General features: G+C 42.1%; 1 protein-coding gene across 1 annotated transcript in view; it reads left to right on the top strand.

Annotated features, from left to right (window-relative positions):
• Positions 1–19,321, top strand: part of SYN2 (synapsin II) — a 269,596-nt gene that overhangs the window by 38,139 nt on the left and 212,136 nt on the right. The window lies entirely within an intron of this gene.

Below are 19,321 nucleotides of genomic sequence, written 5' to 3'. Positions count from 1 at the left end.
TGGCGGTGTGGGGGTATGGCACGTGGAGCAGAGAGGTTATTATTACTCTTGCTTCCCCTCCCCAATGGGTTTTTCATTAAAACACCAACTCTTTCAGGGGCTCTTAACACTTTCTCCCCACCTATCATTTTATAATCAGGATAAAAGGAGATAGAAAGAAGAAAGTTTCCCTCCTTCCTCATCCTTCCTGATCCCCTCTTTCAGGTGTTAGAGCTGGCCTTGTTTGGGGTATCTTTCAACACATCCTCTTGGGGCCTGTCCTGTTGAACCACACATAAGTCCCAGGTCAGGAAGCTGGCACTCTCCCTTTCCCTGCAGTTTCCAGGCTGAGCCCACATAAGGGGGCATGACCCCTGGAGCTGGAGGAAGCTAACTAGACTAGAGGGAGCAGGTAGCCCTTTTGTGAAGCTAGAGGGCTGGACTTGGAAGGAATCAAATCCTACCTCAGACACATAACTAGCTGTGTGACCCTGGGTGAGTCACTGAAACTCCGACTGCCTCAGTTTCCTCATCTGCCAAATGGGGATGATAACAGCACCTACCTCATACAGTTCTCATGAGATACCATGCAAAACACTTTGTAAACCTCACAATGCGATATAAACGCTAGCTATTATTATCGTTGTTGTTGGTAGAATTGGAAAAGGCATTCGTTGGATAGAATAATCAGGGCCACGGAGCACCTTATCAAATAGGAGCTAATTAAACATAGTCTGTTACAGGCTCTTTTGTAAGTGGAGAGAGAAAACAGGAACAGTTTCAGAATCACAGGATCAGAGGGAACCTCAGCAGCCATCCAGTCCAGTCCATAGCTGAACAAAAATTTTCCATGCGAGGTATAAGAGCAGCAATCATCCAGCATTTGCTTGAAGATTGCCTGTGAGAGGGAACTCACTACTTTCTGAGGCTGTTTGAACTCTGTTAGTGGAGAGAGGGTGGAAATGCATTCCTAATCACTTTGGGGAAGTCAGATCCCAGAGCAGGACTCAGGCTTGTTCCCTCTTGCCTTGTTTCTCTCTCTATTTCCAGGTCTGAGCTTCACCATCAGTTACTACTAATCATAGCTAGCATTTATATAGCCTTGAAAGATTGCAAAACACTTTACAGATATGATCTCATTTGATCCTCACAACAACCCTGGGAGGTGGGTGTGAGTATTACCTCCATTAGAAGGTAGGTGCTAGTATTGCTTTGATTTTACAGTTGGGGAAACTGAGGCCGAGAGAGGTTAAGGGATTGGCCTAGTGTCACCCAGCTAGTTAATGCTTGAGGCAGGATTCCAACTCAGCTCTTCCTGATTGCAAGTCCAGCACTCTATTCGTCTAACACCAACCTGGCTAGACAGCATGGCCCTAAAACCTTGACCTTAGCTGACTGTCTGCCTCTGGCAACAGCTTCAGTAGTTGATAATAGCCCTCTCAGGGCTATTTTCTTAGGTCACTCAGGGACACCAAAAGGCCCTCAAAACCCAAGGGAATTAATCTATAATGGTGGTATTTCAAGCCCTAATACCGGTGGTAAAAGAGATTTCTAGGTTGGGGGTCTGTTAGCATTCCCTTAATCATACTCCATAACCATGTGGGTAGATACCTGATTCACCAACTTAATAAAGCTGGCCCTATTTGGTGAAGCTAAGAGATAGAAAATGGGACTTTTCTCTAAAGAAACAAGTCATAAAATTTTCTTAGTCTTCTCTTTAAGGAGAAAGATCAAAGGATCACAGCTTTTGAACTAAAAGGGACCTTAGAGGTCATTTAGTGAAAGCTCCTCTCTTTTTTTAGAGAAGAGTAATTACCAATAATAGCTAACAAGTAAATAGCCTTCAAAGTTTTTTTTTTTTTTTTTGGTGAGGCAATTGGGGTTAAGTGACTTGCCCAGGGTCACACAGCTAGTAAGTGTCAAGCGTCTGAGGCCAGATTTGAACTCAGGTCCTCCTGACTCCAGGGCTGGTGCTCTATCCACTGCGCCACCTAGCTGCCCGCTTCAAAGTTTTTGAAACACTTTACAGATATGATCTCATCTGATCCTCACAGCAACCCTGGGAAGCAAATGCTATGATCATGTCCATTTTACATTTGGGGAGCTGAGGTTGAGAGAGGTTAAGTGACATCATGGATATAAAAGATATTTCTGTAAGTTCTTTAAAGTGTGCAAATGCTAAGCCTGTGAGATAATCAATGAGTAAGCATTTATTAAGTGAGCAAGGTACCATAAGAGGCACTATAGGTACCAAAAAAAGAATGATAGCAAAGAATTGGAAATTGAGGGCATGCCCATCACCTGGGGAATGGCTAAACAAGTTGTGGTATATGAATGTAATGGAATACTATTGTGTTGTAAGAAATGATAAGCAGATAGATTTTAGAAAAACCTGGCAAGACTTACATGAATTGATGCTGAGTGAAATGAGCAGAACCAAAAGAACACTGGACACAGTAACAACAACATTTTGTGGTGATCAACTGTGATAGACTTAACTCCTTTCAGCTATACAATGATCCAAGACAATGCCAAAAGACTTATGGTGGAAAATGCTTTCCACATTCAGAAAAAGAATGATGGAGTCTGAATGCAGATTGAAGCATTCTATTTTCACTTTTGTTGCTTTTTGGTTGTTTCTTCTTTCTCATGTTTTTTTTTCCTTTTGTTCTGATTCTTTTACAACATGACTAATATGGAAATATGTTTAACATGATTGTAATGTATAAGCTATAACAGATTGCTTTCTGGCTTTGGGAGGGGGAGGGAAGGGAGGGTGGGAGAAAAATTTGGAATTCAAAAAATATCTTTACATATAATTGGAAAATATTTTAAAAATAAAATCAAATTTAATTAAAAAAAGAAAAGAATGAAACAGCTAGGAATTTACATTCTATTGGGGGGATCAAGTATAGGAATTTTGTTGTTGTTGTCTAGTCATTTCAGTCATGTCCAACTCTTTGTGACCCTATTTAGGGTTTTCTTGGCAAAGATACCATAGTGGTTGGCCATTTCCTTCTCCAGCTCATTTTGCAGATGATGAAATGGAGGCAAACAGGGTTAAGTGACTTGCCCAGGGTCACATAGCCAGTAAGTATCTTGAGGCCAGATATGAACTCATGACTAATCTTCCTGATTACAAGCCTGATACTCTATCTACTATGCAACCTTGCTGCCTACAGGTACAGGTATAGATAAAACAAAATGTATACAAGGTATATATGGTCATTTGGGGGAGGTGGAGAGGAAAGGCACTACTAGCATCTAGGTGGATCAGGCAAAGCATCATGAAAGATTTGTTACTTGATGTGAGCTTTGTGGAATGCCTGGGATTCTAAGAGACAGAGGGAATGACACAGTTAGACTATGCTTTATTTATTTATTTTTTATTTTAGTACATAGTATTTTATTTTTTCCAATTACATCTAAAGATAATACTAAATTTTAACAATATCACTTTGGGCAGCTTTGTGGAGGAAGGATTATAGAGGTGAATGAAGTGCCAGGAAACCAAGTAGGAGGCTGTTTGAAAAGTCCAGGTGAGAAGTGATAAGGACCTGAATTGGGATAGTGACTAGGTGAGGAGAGAGAAGGGGATGCCAGGGATTTGTGGAAATAGAACTGGGGAGGCTTGACAACTGACTGGGCATGGGGGATGTGAAAGTGTGAGGGGATGAGGATGACTTTATGGTTCTGAACTTAAATGGGTAAATTGAAGACTATCAAGGTCCTTAAAACAGGGGGGTTTGGAAGAGGGGTGGATTTGGAGGTAAGTGGGAAAATAGGAAGTTTAGCTTTGGACATGTTGAGTGTGAGATGCCTAGAGGACACCCACTTGTAGCCAGTTGGTGGTACAGGTCTGGAGAGAGGTGCTAAAGATGTCCTTACCACCATTTTTAAGATGAGAAAGCCAAGGTTCAGAGAAGTTACATGACTTACCCATGCTCACACAGTTTGTGTTAGAGACTGAATTTGAAGTCAGGTCCCTAACTCCAAGTTCCCTATGATATCCATTATGTCATGCTTATTATATTTTGCAGATAACTTTAAAGAGCCAAAGTCAATTCCCTGGGACCCTAATTTGAGAAGAATTTCCAACAGGGACCACTGGGGGAGGCAGTGTGATGGAATATAATGACACCAGAGTGGGGGACCAGAAGATCTAGGGTCTAGTATTTATTTTGTTTTTATTATTTTTTTTTTTAGTGAGGCAATTGGGGTTAAGTGACTTGCCCAGGGTCACACAGCTAGTAAGTGTTAAGTGTCTGAGGCCAGATTTGAACTCAGGTACTCCTGACTCCAGGGCCGGTGCTCTATCCACTGCGCCACGTAGCTGCCCCAGGGTCTAGTATTTATTAATGAACCAGATACATGCCCATTGCGCAAGTCCAATATATTCTAGACTAGAATTGGGTGTCTTTCTATTAGAACCAGCCCCAGTCAGGCTCTTCAGTTGTTGAGTCTAATTGGGGTCTTTTCCCATTTTGAGGTCAAGTGGAGTAAAGCATGAGAAGGACATGGCCCCACTGTGAAAGGATTTCAGAGAAAGGTTAAAGGAGGCAGGCTATTTTTGTTCAGGAGGAAAGATGGCTGAGGACAACTTAATAACTATCTTCAAACATGGTTAGGATTATATGCAGTAAGGTAACTTAGAAGCTATTTTTCATTTCAGAAGGGGCAGAACTAGAGGGAAAGTATTTAAACAGGCAAGGAGGATTTACGTTATACACAAGGAAGAAGTCTTTCTGGTAAAAGAGATTAATTAAACATTTAGACCTGAAACTGGGTGAGGAGGAAGAAGGTGGGGAATTAGGTGTGACCCATACCAAGAATGCAAGTACTACATCTCTTTATGTTTAATGATAGTCATCATTAAACAACTTTGGAGCATAGATCTCCAATATATGTACATTTATTTATATATTATATACATCAGAGGTTTAAACATGAGACTCACAACCCTCCCAGAGTATGACCCAAACCAAATTAAAATGTAGTTTGGAAATATTTAGCAAAATAAATAAGAATACGGTAATAATTTAATGTTAATTTGTGGTTTACAGAGAGATGTGTTTCTATTTGAGTTTGACACCACATATATATATATATGTATATGTGTGTGTGTGTGTGTGTGTGTGTGTGTGTACTACTATATTAATCTGTTTGTATAATACAAAACCTATATAAATTTAAAACGCACAGTGGATTGAGCACCGGCCCTAAAGTCAGGAGGACCTGAGTTCAAATCTGGCCTCAGACACTTAATACTTACTAGCTGTGTGACCCTGGGCAAGTCACTTAACCCCAATTGCCTCACCCCCCCCCAAAAAAAAAACAAAAACAAAACAGATTGAATTAAAAAGCATAAGCTAATGATGAAATTAATGATATTTTACAATTCATTTTTCTTTTAAATCCTGTGGTAAGAAGTACCACAGGATATAAAATAAAAATTGATAATAGTAATTAAAAGTGATAATATAAAATAATACAAAGCAAGTAAAATCGATCATATAAAATAAAACTTGATAAGAATATTATAATTTCCATTTTGATATTTTAACAAATTTGTTTAAACCCCATTCAAAATTTTTGGAAGACTCAAAAACCTGTTAGCAAATTGTTTCCTTGTTTAAATGTGAAGATATGAGACATTTTCTAGTTGACATACCTAAATTGTTTTTGGAAGCAAAAGTTTAGTTTTTTTTTAATTTTAATTTTTTGCAGGACAGTGGGGGTTAAGTGACTTGCCCAGGGTCACACAGCTAGTAATTGTCAAGAGTCTGAGGCTGGATTTGAACTCAGGTCCTCCTGAATCCAGGGCTGGTGCTATATCCACTGCACCACCTAGCTGCCCCCAAAAGCTTAGTTTTTAACCATTTTGCTAATTAATCACTCTCACTTCATACTATCATTATATAATTTCTGAAGGCATAGTAAATACTTTGGGTGAGGTTCATCATTAATTATTGTCAAAGTCCTGTAAATTCACTTAAAATAATTGCATTTTTTGGCCAACTTTTTATCAGATCCAATTAATCGTTAGGTAGATGAAGCATTTATTGTCAGCTATGTTCCAGGTGCTGGGCTAAACACTAAGGATACACACCTAGACAAGCAAGACAATCCTTGCCCTCAAAAAGTTGACATTTGAATGGGGGTGGGGATGATAATACAAAAAGGGGAAGCAGGAAAGGAGTGGGTAGGGAGTGGAGGGGTGGGGCAAGGCAGCTTTGGATGGGCTGTTGAAGTCCAGAGAGTTCATTGCTGGGAGAGAAGTAAACATGATTGTGATCCCTGGCGGAAGGAGAGTAGGGGCCTGGGAGTAACCAGTCAGCCTGGTGATGGTGCCTCTGGAGTAGGCAGTTGGCTGGTGGGGAGATGGAGAAGGCTATATAATTGGTCCTTCATGGGGCTGATGGACAGAGCATGCTAGTACTGGGAGGAAGTGTCAGTTCAGCTATTTTCTTGGTCTTTGCTTGTATTCACATTATTAATATTGTCTTCAATGGCTAGTTTCTTTGCAGGAATCTTTTTATGCCATATTCCTTCTCCCTCCCACCCCGCCCAGTGGTTTGCTTAGCTAAAATCAGATAATAGAATCTATAGAAGCACTTAACTGGACACAAATAATTTGCTGAAAGCAAATGAATAAAACAAACAAATGAGGGAGGCCGTTGCTGTCAAACCCACCATGTTGTGGAGCATCCATCCAGTCTCCCCTCAAGATACTTTCCATATTATATGACCTATGATAGTCATATAAAGAGTGAGTGTTCTAGTGTTGATTTCTGTATTAATTATTAGTGAATCTTAATTTTTTCTGTTGTTTTTATTTTAAAAAAAGATGTTTTGATGTTTTCTTTCCACACCCCCAATGGATTGGGTTATATACCCCATTTTTGGAAACCACTGGTCTGGTGGCTATGTTGTATAAAGGAAGGCAAATGACTTGACCTCTTCGTCTATCTAAGATTTTGAGTTCATAGAAGGTACCTTCTATCCCCCCACCCCCACAAAAAAGCCCACTGAAGGCCTTTGGCCTAAGATGTCACATGGAAGGGGCAGGGGACTGGGAGGTCAGGTGGGGCTGGAGGGAAGAGAAGCGGAGGAGGGTGCCACAGGTACCAGCCCTGTGCAGAGCTATTTGTTGCCATGTGGCTGCCTTTCCTGGCTATTCCTGGCACAGAGCCTCCTGTTTGCATTCCATGGAAGCCCCATTCACAGTGGGGCCTCAGGAGAGCCAGGGGTGAGGCTGTGGTTGATTGTAAAGTTCATAAACCAGATGATGTAATGGCCAAGAAATAGAAACCCTTCCGTGCTGATTTCTGGAAGCAGCCTCTGTGTGGCTTGCTTTTACAGTAACATTCCAGCCTCTGGGGCCAAGATAGCTTTCCCATTCAGTAAGCACCCACCAAAGAACTCAAAGCTCTGTGTCATTCTTTTAAAAAATATTCATGATATCCCTGGATGCAAAAAGTGCAGGCTGGACTTGTGCCATTTTCAGGTATGGAGATGGGTGCGGAGATTGGAGGTGCCTTGGTTAGACTCACCCAGCACAGTCAGTCCATGCCTCTCCCTCTTGAGTGTCTCAGATGGGGAGTGAGGTGGGATAGCAGCTTCTTGATATATTACTCTCCCTCTCTTCAAAAATTACTTTTGGGCCACAGCTGATGCCCATTGAGCAATCAGGTCAGTGTCTAAGATGGACTGATAACAGCCTTATTGACTGGCTAGGAACCCCTAAATTTCCTTATCTATAAAATGAGAAGGTCGGACTAGTAGATCTTTATTAACACCAAACATTTCTTAAATGCTTACAAGGTGCCAGTGCTTACTAGGGGCAGCTCAGTGGCACAATGGATAGAACACTGAGCTTGGAAGACTCATCTTGATGAATTCAAATCCGACCTCAGACACTTACTAGCTGGGTGACCTTGGGCAAGTCACTTAAGATTGTTTGCCTCAGTTCCTTCATCTGTAAAATGAGCTGGAGAAGAAAATGGCAAACCATTCCTGTATCTCTGCCAGGAAAAACCCCAAATGTGGCCACGATGAGTCAGATATGACTGAACAACAGAAAGGTGCCAGGCACTGTGCTAAGCTAAGGTCTCTTCTTGCTTTAAATCCTTACCCCATCATCTCTGTTGTCACCTAGAGGTTAGTTGGAGGCAGATCCTCTTTAGCATTATTTCCCTAGTATCTAGCATCCTTCCTTTCTTTATGGAGACTGGACTTAATCTCAGTTGTTGAATTAGGAAGACTTAATAATATTTCCCATTTATTTAGCACTTCAAGGTTTTCAAAGTGCTTCCTCATTTTCTCTTTTGATCCTTGAAACAACCGTGAGAAGCAAATGCTCCAGCGATTAGCCACCTTTTATAGATGAAGAAACTGAGACTCTAGAGAAGGAAAGTGACTTCCTACAATGACTTATCTATTCAGTGGCAGAGGCAGCACTTGAACCCAGATCTTCCTGCCTCTAAATTGACCAAGGTTCTCATATGTTTGAGGTACCAAAGCAAGGTGGAACTAGCTTACCGATGTGGTGGAAGCAGAGCATGAAAAATGTGTTTGTACTGAAAAATTTACCCTTGAAAGAATGGGAGCCAATAAATTGTCCTTTTCAGACAGGCAGGTATCTTTACTGTTCCCTGAACCTACTATTAGTGTGCCCCTCACCCCTTGTCACCGAATGGGTTTTCCCTTCTTTTCTAATCCAGACCATACACCAGGATAGAGATCACCCCACTTTGTAAAATGGGCTCAGGACCCATTTCCATGAAGTCATCTTCAGCCCATAGTGATCTCTCCCCTCACTTGTAGAATCCACTCTCTTACCCAGTCTGCTCATACCACTTAGACATCCATACATGAAAGACCCATGATTTCTAATGATGTGGAAATTCCTTCCACTGACATAGATAATGGTTTGTCTCTAACTTTGATCCTTAGGGACTGGTTAAGTGTCTTCTCTAAGAGGTATATGGGTAGTAAGGGGCTTTGCTGGGACTTGAGCCAGGTCCTTTGATTTCAAACCCAGCCTTCTCCATTCTATTATTTCCATTTTCATATCCTTTCTTGCTCAGTCCCCATCCCCTATGTCCTCTTCTCCAATCCTCCCCATCTTTTTCCATTTTCCTTTCACTCTTTTCCCTCCCACTATGTTCCCCTCTCTGCTATTTCCATATTCTCCTTGTCTCTCCTCTTCATCTTATAGATAAGGAAACAGAAGCTCAGAAATGTGAAACTACTTACCAATTGTCACATAGTCATAAAATCAGAGTTAGAATCGGAAGGGATCCAAGAGGTTATCTAGTCCAATTTGCTCATTTTACAGAGGATAAAACCAATGCCCAGAGAGGTTTAGGAAGCTAGCGCAAGGTCACACAGCTAATAAACGGCAGAATTGGTTCCAAATCCAGCCCATTTTCCATGGTACCATGATGCTTCCCTCCCACTGGGCTGAGTCTAGCACCCAGGCCTGCTGACAACTGGGCCTGTGTTCTTTCAATCACACTGCACTATAGAAATCAAGCAGCTGGGGTGGTTTAATATAACCTTGGCTCTTTGGAAAACCTTGGACAAAGTCCTTAGTCTTCTTACCCTTCAGATACTCCGACTGTAAAGTGGAGATAATAAACTGGTGTTGATAGCAATAGAAAAGTGAGCGGGTTGTCCTTCAATGGACAAATATGGAGAATCAGATATGGAGGATCCTTCCAATTTACCTGTAGAGAAAATGTTAGACATGGATCCCAATTTGAAGACTTGACCAAAGTCTGTGTCAGAGTCTGGCTCCTCAGTGCCTTGAAGAGGCCTCAATGCTTGGCACTTTAGAAAGATGAAGAGTCAGGGAGACCTGGGCTGTAGCCCCAGCTACCCCTCCTTAAGATCTGTGGGACCATGGGCCGAGCAACTCACTTCATTGACCTTTGATTTCTTCATTGGTAAAATGGGAATAATGATCTTAGGCAGCCAGGCAGCTAAGTGACACAGTAGAAAGAATTTTGTGCTTGGAGCTAGGACATCCTGAGTTCAAATCAGGCCTCAGATGGTTATAAGCTGTGTGATCCTAGGCCAGTCATTTTTAACTTTCTGTGCCCTCATCTGTAAAAAGAGGCCAGAGATCATAGATTTAAAGTTTTGAGGGACTTCAGAGATCATCTATCCCAACCACACTGTAAATTTTATGTATTAATTTATGTATTTCATAAATGAGGAAACTAAGACCCAGAGAGTTTACTGATTTGCTCAAGATCATACAAGTGGCAGAATTGAGATTTGAACTCAGGTCCTCTGATTCCAAATCAAGTTCTTCCACTATATCATGATGTGTGTGTATGTATGTGTGTATATATGTATGTGTATGTGTGTTTGTGTATAGGTGTGTGTGTGTGTGTGTGTGTGTGTGTGTGTGTGTGTAAGAGGAAGCATGGGAGAGGTAGGATTTAGACTAGGCTAGGTCCTGCTTCTACCTCTCGCTTTATCAACTGCCCTGAGATGAAATGAAGGGGTATTTATTTATATTGAAGATAAGGCCACAGAATGTTTGTAGGTTGAGCAGTTTTGGGTTGAGGGTCACGGAGCAGGGAATGACCCTGGACAAAAGTATAAAGCCAGGTAATAGCCAACAGATTCCAAGGGATGAGACAAAATTGGAGGGTGAACCATGCCTGAAAGCTGCCAACTAGCTTATTATTTTTAATGAGAATGGCAGAAGAAAAGGAGCCCAGCTTCAATGAAACCTTGGCTGAATTTCAGGGACAGGTATTGTTTTCCTTTTGTGATCAGGTTGGTTTCAATGGCAGCAACTGGTGCTAGCAAGAGCTACTGTAGCATCGCTGCTGGTCTGAAGAGAAATGAGCCTCCTAGAGTCCAGGTGTGGGATTTGTTTTAGCACTGGAGACTGTATTAAGGAAAAAACAAAACCAAGCAAGCCTAAGTTTCTGTCACCTGCAAACCACTCCATGCCCCTTTGTCCCCTTGCTTGATTTCTGAGGGGGAGGACCCAGCAGCTCCAGGTGGGGACTCTGAGGAAGCTTTCCAGGTGACTTCAAATGGGCTCATGTCAAGCAGAAGAGGTTTTGTCCCTCTGCAGTTGCTTTCCATCATGGAGCTGGCCTGAGGAATGCCAAGAAAAGGAATCAATTCACAGATGTCCATCTTCTCTCTCCAACTGTGAGATTACCTAGCACCCAAGACAGTCTCTATCACCTATCCCTTTCCAACTCCTGCTCTCTGGTGATGGCGATCTATTAAAGTCATTGTAGAGCAAGAGCCAATGGGCTAGAGAGAATTTTGGGGGAGGAGGGAATGTATTTGCCACCTCAAAAAAAAGCTATTGTATTAATCCTTATTTTTGCCTGTGAGGGGCATAGTGGATGAGGCACTGGACTTGAAGTCAGGATGACCTGGTTCAAATCTTGCCTTAGACATTTATGAACTGGGGTAAAGCAGTTCACCTCTCTGTGCCTAAGTTTACTCATCTGTAAGATAAAGGGGTTGTATTTGATGGCTTCCAAGGTCCTTAATGTGATCTCGTCAAGATTAAATTGAACTATCCCCCCACCCCTCACACACACACACACACACACACACACACACACTTTTCTGTCTGGTTAGCAGCAGACTGAGCATAATGATCACCATTCTTTTTTTTTTTTTTTTTTTTTGGTGAGGAAATTGGGGTTAAGTGACTTGCCCAGAGTCACACAGCTAGTAAGTATCAATTGCCTGAGGCCAGATTTGAACTCAGGTCCTCCTGAATCCAGGGCCGGTGCTCTATCCACTGCACCACCTAGCCGCCCCTCACCATTCATTTTTGCAGGTGGGATCCAGTGCCCTTCCAGTAGGGGTACTGCCTTCCCACCATGGAAATCAGTGCCGGAGTTTGGGTCCTATCTGATTTGTTTTCTCGGCTTTTGTCACTGGCTTCCATGTTCTGGGCTCTCAACCCCTCCTCCTATTACTGCCTCCAGATCCCTTCCTAACACAGCGATCCAACCCTCCCATTGCATTTCATGCCAGCTAAAGGCATATCCCATCCACTTTGAAACTTCCTGGAATTAATCCCAGCTCCAGTTCTCTGGCTAACTTCTTTCCCTACAGAGGGAAAGCATCCCTGCTAGAGATGAAAAAACAAATATGTACATAGAGAGCATCCCTTTCAAACATCAGACAAGGAAGGGGCTATCCTACTGTATGTTCCATTAGTATACATTGAACATCATGTGACTCAAGGGGTACCCTATCTCCAGCTTCTGTTAGTCCAGTCACAGTGAGAGGCCTTCCCCAGCCTCTCTCAACTCTCCTGCCTTCTGGTCAGAGGCGGAAGCTCTATTTGTCACACACAACTTGGTCTACATTCTGCCATTCTTTCGTCAGGCTAGAACTGTGGATTCTCATACAGTATAGAGGTTATCAGTTGGAGGCCAAGACTGAAAAAATCTTGGGCCTGGCAGAAGGTACCAGGGGTCCTAATGGGTGGCAGTTTAGAAATCCAGGAAGGCAAAGTCCCTGGGACTCAATACCAGGCTTCCTGAATTCTATCTCTTGGTTCTGTCACCTTGGAAGAATTGCTTCACTTCTCTGTGACTCAGTTTCCTCATTTGTAAAAAATAAGAATAGTTGACATTTAAATAATGCCTCATGGTTTTCAACATACTTTTAGGTTTACAAATAGTCCTACTCTCTTTACACTCAGATCTAGGGCCACCTACATTGATGTGACACATTTGATCAAAAGTCCTAAAGGAGGTAAAATGCTTTATGTTTTACATTCATTACCTCACTTGGCCCTCCCAGCAGCCCATGTGGAGCAGGCTCTAATATTGCTATTTTACAGATGATGAATCAGACGCCCCGAGAAGAGTGAAGGTCATACAGTGTCAAGATAAGTGTCAAAGGCAATACTCAAACTCCGGTCAATCCCGACTCCAAGTCTAGTGATCTTCCCCTGATAACACATTGCCCAATGCATAGACAGGATTCTATTAGATAATCTTTCAGGTCTTTTCTAGTTTGAATTCTGTGATTCTTGGATTGGAGCTGAGGGGAATTGAGGGACCAGAGGTCAGGGATCTGGGGTAGACAGTGAGAAGATTCTGTATAAGGCAATGGTGACCAGAGCACCAGATGGGAAACCTGATGCCAAGGCAAGGTTCTTGTGTTGCCCTGAAAGCTTTTTATTCATTTCCTGCCAGGAGGGAATTAATCCCAGGGCATGGGTAGCCCTGAACCTGCAGGTGAAGACAAGTGAGTGACAGCATCCTGCTGGGAAGGGTGGAGGCACGGCTGGGGTGGGAGGAAGAGGTTTGATTCAAAAGCAGATCCTGATGCTCGTAACTTTTCAGTTGTCATTGTCTCTTTCTCTCTTTGGTTTAAAGGAGCGTTTGAATTTATCTCCAGTAATGTGAGCTCTAGCCAGTCAGTTAGAGGAACTGGAAAATGAAATGATTGCTTAATCTTCTTTTTGGTCATTATGACCTATGGGTATTAAGCACTTTATTACATTCATGGTCTAGTGTGTGTGTGTGTGTGTGTGTGTGTGTGTGTGTGTGTGTGTGTAGGTGTATCCAAACTCAAGTATACAATGTTCTGACCAAGAGGAGTCTGTGACCTAAAATAGGCCATAGTGGTACAATGTAATTCAGCAAACATTTATGAAGAGCCCACTGTGTGGTGTGCCCTGCACCAAGGCTGGGATGCAAAAGTGAAAAAAGGGACCTTTTTCCTCCTGTTGATATTATCATCTAGTAGGGGGATAGGACAGACCTACAACAAAATATAATAAAAGTGAAAAGCAGGTGGGGTCAACAGAATGGCAAGAGAGATTCGAGGATCATGGATATAGGGTTCAAAGGAAACTTAGAGGTCATCTTTATTTTATTTGTTTGTTTGTTTAGCATTTTCCCCTAGTTACATATAAAAAACCCAAATTTTTCACATTGATTTGTTAAACTTTGTGTTCCAAATTTTCTTCCTCTTGCCCTCCCTGTCCCTCCTTAGAAATCAAGCAATTCAATATAAGCTATACATGTGTAGTCATGCAAAACATCTCCACATTTGTCAGGCTGTGAAACAAAACAGACAAAATAACTTTAGAAAGAGGAACTAACAAAAAATTATACTTTAGTCTGTATTCATATACCATTAGTTCTCTCTCTGTTGGTGGTTTGCATTTTCATAAGTCCTTCTGATAGCATCCTGCTTATCATTTCCATCACAGTTACTATTGCTAACTCTATTACGCTCCTTTCTATTCCCTCCCCTTGATATTTACTCTATTTCTGTCTTCTTTCACCCTTTCCCTCTTCAAAAGTGTTTTGCTTTTTACTGCCCCCTCCCCTAATCTGTCCTCCCTTCCTTCCCCTTTCCCCCCTTATTCCCTTTCCTTCCCACTTTCCCACAGGGCAAGATATATTACTATACCCACTTGAGTGTGTATGTTATTCCCTCTTTCAGCTAATTCTGATGAGAGTAAGGCTCACTCACTCCCCTGCTCCTTCCCCATCTTCCCCTCACTCCATAAGCTTTTTCTTGTTTCTTTTATGTGAGCTACTTTACCCCATTTCACCTCTCTCTTTCCTTTTCTTCCAGTACCTTCCTCTTACCCCTTAACTTTATTTATTTATTTATTTTTGTGGAACAATAAGGGTGAAATGACTTGCCCAGGGTCACACAGCTAGCAAGTGTCAAGTGTTTGAGGCCGCATTTGAACTCAGGTCCTCCTGAATCCAGGGCCAGTGCTTTATCCACTGTGCATCTAACTGCCACCCCCTTAACTTTATTTTAAAGGTGTCATCATGGGGAAGCTAGGTGACACAGTGGACAAAGCACCAGCCCTGGACCCAGGAGGCCCTGAGCCCAATCCGGCCCCAGACATCAGCCACCCCACCCTGCCTGCCCCACAAAAAAGGATAAACAAAACTCAAATGCTTTAAAGATATCATCCCTTCATATTCAGTTCACACCTGTCCCCTCTGTCTAAGTATATTCCTTTCAGCTACCCCAATACTGAGAAAGTTCTTATGAGTTAGAAGTATCATCTTCCCATGTAGGAATGTAAGCAGTTTAACCTTTTAATATCCCTCATGATTTCTTTTTCCTGTTTACTTTTTTATGCTTCTCTAGGATCTTGTATGTGAAAGTCAAATTTTCTATTCAGTTCAGGTCTTTTCATCATGAATGCCTGAAAGTCCTCTTTTTCATTGAAGTGTCATTTCCTCCCTGAAAGATTATAATCAGTTTTGCTCAGAGGGTGATTCTTGGTTGTAATTCCAGTTCCTTTGCTTTCCAGAATATCATATTCCATGCCCTCTGGTCCTTTAATGTAGAATCTGCTAGATATTGTATTATCTACTGTGGCTCCACAGTACTTGAATTGTTTCTTTCTAGCTGCTTGCAATATTTTCTCCTTGACCCGGGAGCTCTGGAATTTGGCTATAATATTCCTGGAAGTTTTCCTTTTGGGATCTCTTTCAGGAGGTGAATGGTGGATTCTTTCAATTTCTATTTTTACCTTCTGATCTTAGAGGAAATCTTAAATCCAATCCCCTCCCTTTACAGGTAAGGGAACTGAGGCTCAGATAGGGAAAGTGACTTGCCTTGGTCTCAAGGTTAGTATATAGCAGAGCTGGTATCTGAACCTACATATTCTGAATCCAAGTCAACCATGCTATCTGCTATACCCTAAGGGCAGTACCATATTTCTGCACATACCTCTTACCGATTCTTCCTTTACCTCACAAACGTACTTTCTCCTCTCTCTCTCTCTCCCTGTCTCTCTATCTCTCTGTCTCTTCTTCTACCTCTCTCTCTGTCTATCTCTCTCTGTGTTTCTGTGTCTCTGTCTCTTTCTCTCTCTCTGTCTCTCAGCATTTATAAAGGACTACTCTTGGGGATGGGAGGTGTGGCTAGTAGATAGCCTCCCTTCCCCTTATTTCTATGGGGGCCTCTCACAATGAAGAGGCAAGTGCCTCCTGCCTTAAGTTGTAGGCTTCATCATGATTGGGCAGTTTGGAAGGTATTTAGAGGTTGGAATCCTGAAATCTGCACAACTCTGCAGTATAGGACAATTTTTTGGAGGCTTTCTTGGATATGTGGATCCCTAGGGTTTAGCACCTTCCAGAATCTCCATGCCAGTGCTTGGTGAGAAGCAAGGTCTTTGAGTCATCCCTTGGTTCTGAGGTCCCTCTCCCGTGGACATTCCTTACTTAAGTGATCAGTGCAGTTTACAGTGGTTTCACTGAACCACACAATTTTAATGCTATTACAAGTCTTAGTCCAGTGCCTTAATTTTACAAAAGAACAAACTGGGATCCAGGGAAGTGAAGTGATTTGTCCAAGTTCATGATCCAACTGGGACAAGTGAACTCAGATCTCCTGACTCTTGGCATTAGTTTGGGAAAGCCATCCACTATGGCTCCTTTGGGGCGTTTCAATGAGTGTTACATCAATGTAGGTGGCCCTGAGTCTGAGCACGGTGACAACAATGACTCAGCTGTGATAGTTAGTTTCAGAATCGTGACTTGGGATGAAAAAGACTTTAAGGAGACCCAGTGTGGTTTGGCAGGAGGACGCTTAACAACCACTTTCCCAGGGATGACCTCATGCTGAAGGCAGAATTATGGGGGTTTTTTTTTCTGTCTGTGACAGGTGATAAATAGGATTCTCAGTGATAATTTTCCTCCTAAGGTTATTTAATTGTTATCTTAGGGAGAGAGAGAAAGAGAGAGAGAGAGAGAGAGAGAGAGAGAGAGAGAGAGAGAGAGAGAGAGAGAGAAGGAGGAGGAGGGGACATCTCTTTCTATTTGGATGATATGAGACAATTTTGGTGACAGGTGAGTCATAGAATGTCAGAACTAGAAGGGACCTAAATTGTTTTATTTGACAAAATAATTTAATTTCCTGGCAACCGACCAATCTTGACTAGACACCAGGGTCTTTGAAATTGGTCTTTTTCCTCAGGCAAGGTTCATTTGAAAATGAAGGCCTCAGGATCACAGAATCTTACACTTGGAAAAGGCCTCAAAAGCCACTTAGAGCAGGCCTTGTTGAACAGAACCCACTCTGAGCCACAACTCCCCCTGGCTTCCAGGCACGTGAGGGACACAGGAGGCACATGATACCAGTTTCTCACGTGCTTTTCTCTATTCCACTCCACTCCATTCTACTTCATTCTCTCCATTCTTCTCTGTTTCATTCCATTCATTTTATTCTGTTCGATTATGCTTCCTTCTAGAAGGTGAAATTCTATTTCATTCTGCTCCCTTATATTATATTTTGCTCCATTTCATTTATCCCTACCATGTGCCTAGCACTGTGCTAAATGCTATGGGAGTACATAAGAGAAGCATACAATAGAAGCTTACAGTCTAGCCAGGGGACAAGAAATACACAAAATAGTACAGAACAGAATATGCTAATGTGTTCCAACATAGACAGTTCAGAAACAATGGAGATCGAATGAGCTAAGAAGGCAGGGGAGGCATCTCAGAGGACCTGGGGCTAGATTTGAGCCTGGAAAGATTGGTGATATTTGAATAAAGAATAGAGGAAGGGAGGGGCAGCTAGATGGCACAGTGGATAGAGCACCGGCCCTGGAGTCAGGAGTACCTGAGTTCAAATCCAGCCTCAGACACTTAAAACTTACTAGCTGTGTGATCCTGGGCAAGTCACTTAACCCCAATTGCCTCACTAAAAAAAAAAAAAAAGAATAGAGGAAGGGAGCAATAAAATGAGCAAACTCTTAAAAACATTAGGGGACCATGATAAGTCTGATGTCCAGAACATCAAGGAATAAAAGGAGAAGTTGCCTAGACAGGGTGCTTAAAAGCCTAGGGCTTATAAAGGCCTTTAACTGTTAGAGGGAGGTTTGGATTTTATTCTGGTAATGGGGAACCATTATGTATTCTTGAGCGGGGGAAGTAATGTGATAAAAGTAGAGATTAGGGGGAAGATTAATTCAACAAAAGAATAGAGAATGGATAAAGAGGCCAATTAGAAGGTCTATGCAGTAAATATTCCTCATCAATCCGGCTGGGTCATTTCTTTCCTTTTAGAAAATAGGCAAACATCTTCCTCTGAGAACAGTCACTCCGTACATTTTAATACTACAGAATCCTAATACTAAGGTAGTATCAATGTTATCATCCGCATCCTACAGATGAGGAAGCTGAGACTCAGAAAAGTTAAGTGACTTTTCCAAGTTCACACAGTTAACAAGAGTTAGAACTGGTCTAGTGGCAGCTATGTCTGACTTGAACCCAAGACTCTAAATTCAGTGCTTTTCCCACCATGGTACCTACCCCCCTTGAGCTTCCAAGTTTGCCCCTTTGAAGCATTTGACTTGCGTTTCCCCACCCCACAAGAAAGAGGCAGGCTAAAAGCTCCAAGATTTGGAATCACATAGATCTAAACAGAACTCCTTTGAGTCATTTCTGTCTCTCCTTGAAGGGACAAGTGTGTGGCTCCCAGTCCCCTCCTGAGCTCCCAGGACCTTTCTGGAATGAGTCTCATATGTATGATACATTTCAAAACATTTTCATATCCATTTTGTTATTTGGTCTACCAATCAACAAACATTTATGAAATGCTAAAATCTCACCTTCTTTTACAAGAAGCCTTTCCTGGTTGTCCTTGATCTTAATGCCTTGCCTCTGAGATATCTCCAATTGTATGTATGTATGTACGTATGTACATATACACATATGTACACGCACACACACATATATCTTATTTCTAGATAGTTGTTTGCAATTGTTTTCTTCATTAGATTGTGAACTCCTTAAAAGAAAGGTCTATTTTTACCTTTCTTTGTGTCCCCAGAACTTCCTTCGCACAGCAGTTGCTTAATAAATGCTTGTCTACTTGACCTATACCAGGGGATCCTGTGCTAAGTGCTGGGGATAGAAGAGCAACGAGGCTGTGATGGTATACACTCCAATTTTATGATCTCTGATGCATGAGGAAATGGAAGCCCAGAGTGGTCTTGCCTTGCTTAAGGCAGGCTACTTTCATGCTCAGCCCACCTTCTCCCAGTCAAGCCATTCTCCCTTCTGCTGCTCCATGCTACCTCCCCTTCAGGGAGTGACAGAGATTGTCCATCAGGGCTAAGTGACATTCTGGGGAGATCCCGCTAGGAAATGCTGAGCATTCATCTTGCAGGTTAAGATTTCAGGGAGTCTTTTTGCTGATTCTCTCATCGATTGGTTTCCCTCTCCAGAATGTCACCTTGCAAAAGACGAACTGGAAATGAATTAGCTTTGTCAGTTTCAAAGCCCTGCAAATAGGAATGATTGGATTTCCTTCATCATCTCCATTTCATTTCAGCACTCCA

The sequence above is a fragment of the Dromiciops gliroides genome, chromosome 1, assembly GCF_019393635.1.
Source record: "Dromiciops gliroides isolate mDroGli1 chromosome 1, mDroGli1.pri, whole genome shotgun sequence".
NCBI lineage: Eukaryota > Metazoa > Chordata > Mammalia > Microbiotheria > Microbiotheriidae > Dromiciops > Dromiciops gliroides.
The sequence above is the reverse complement of the archived record's forward strand: the minus strand, read 5'-3'. Positions and strand labels throughout refer to the sequence as shown.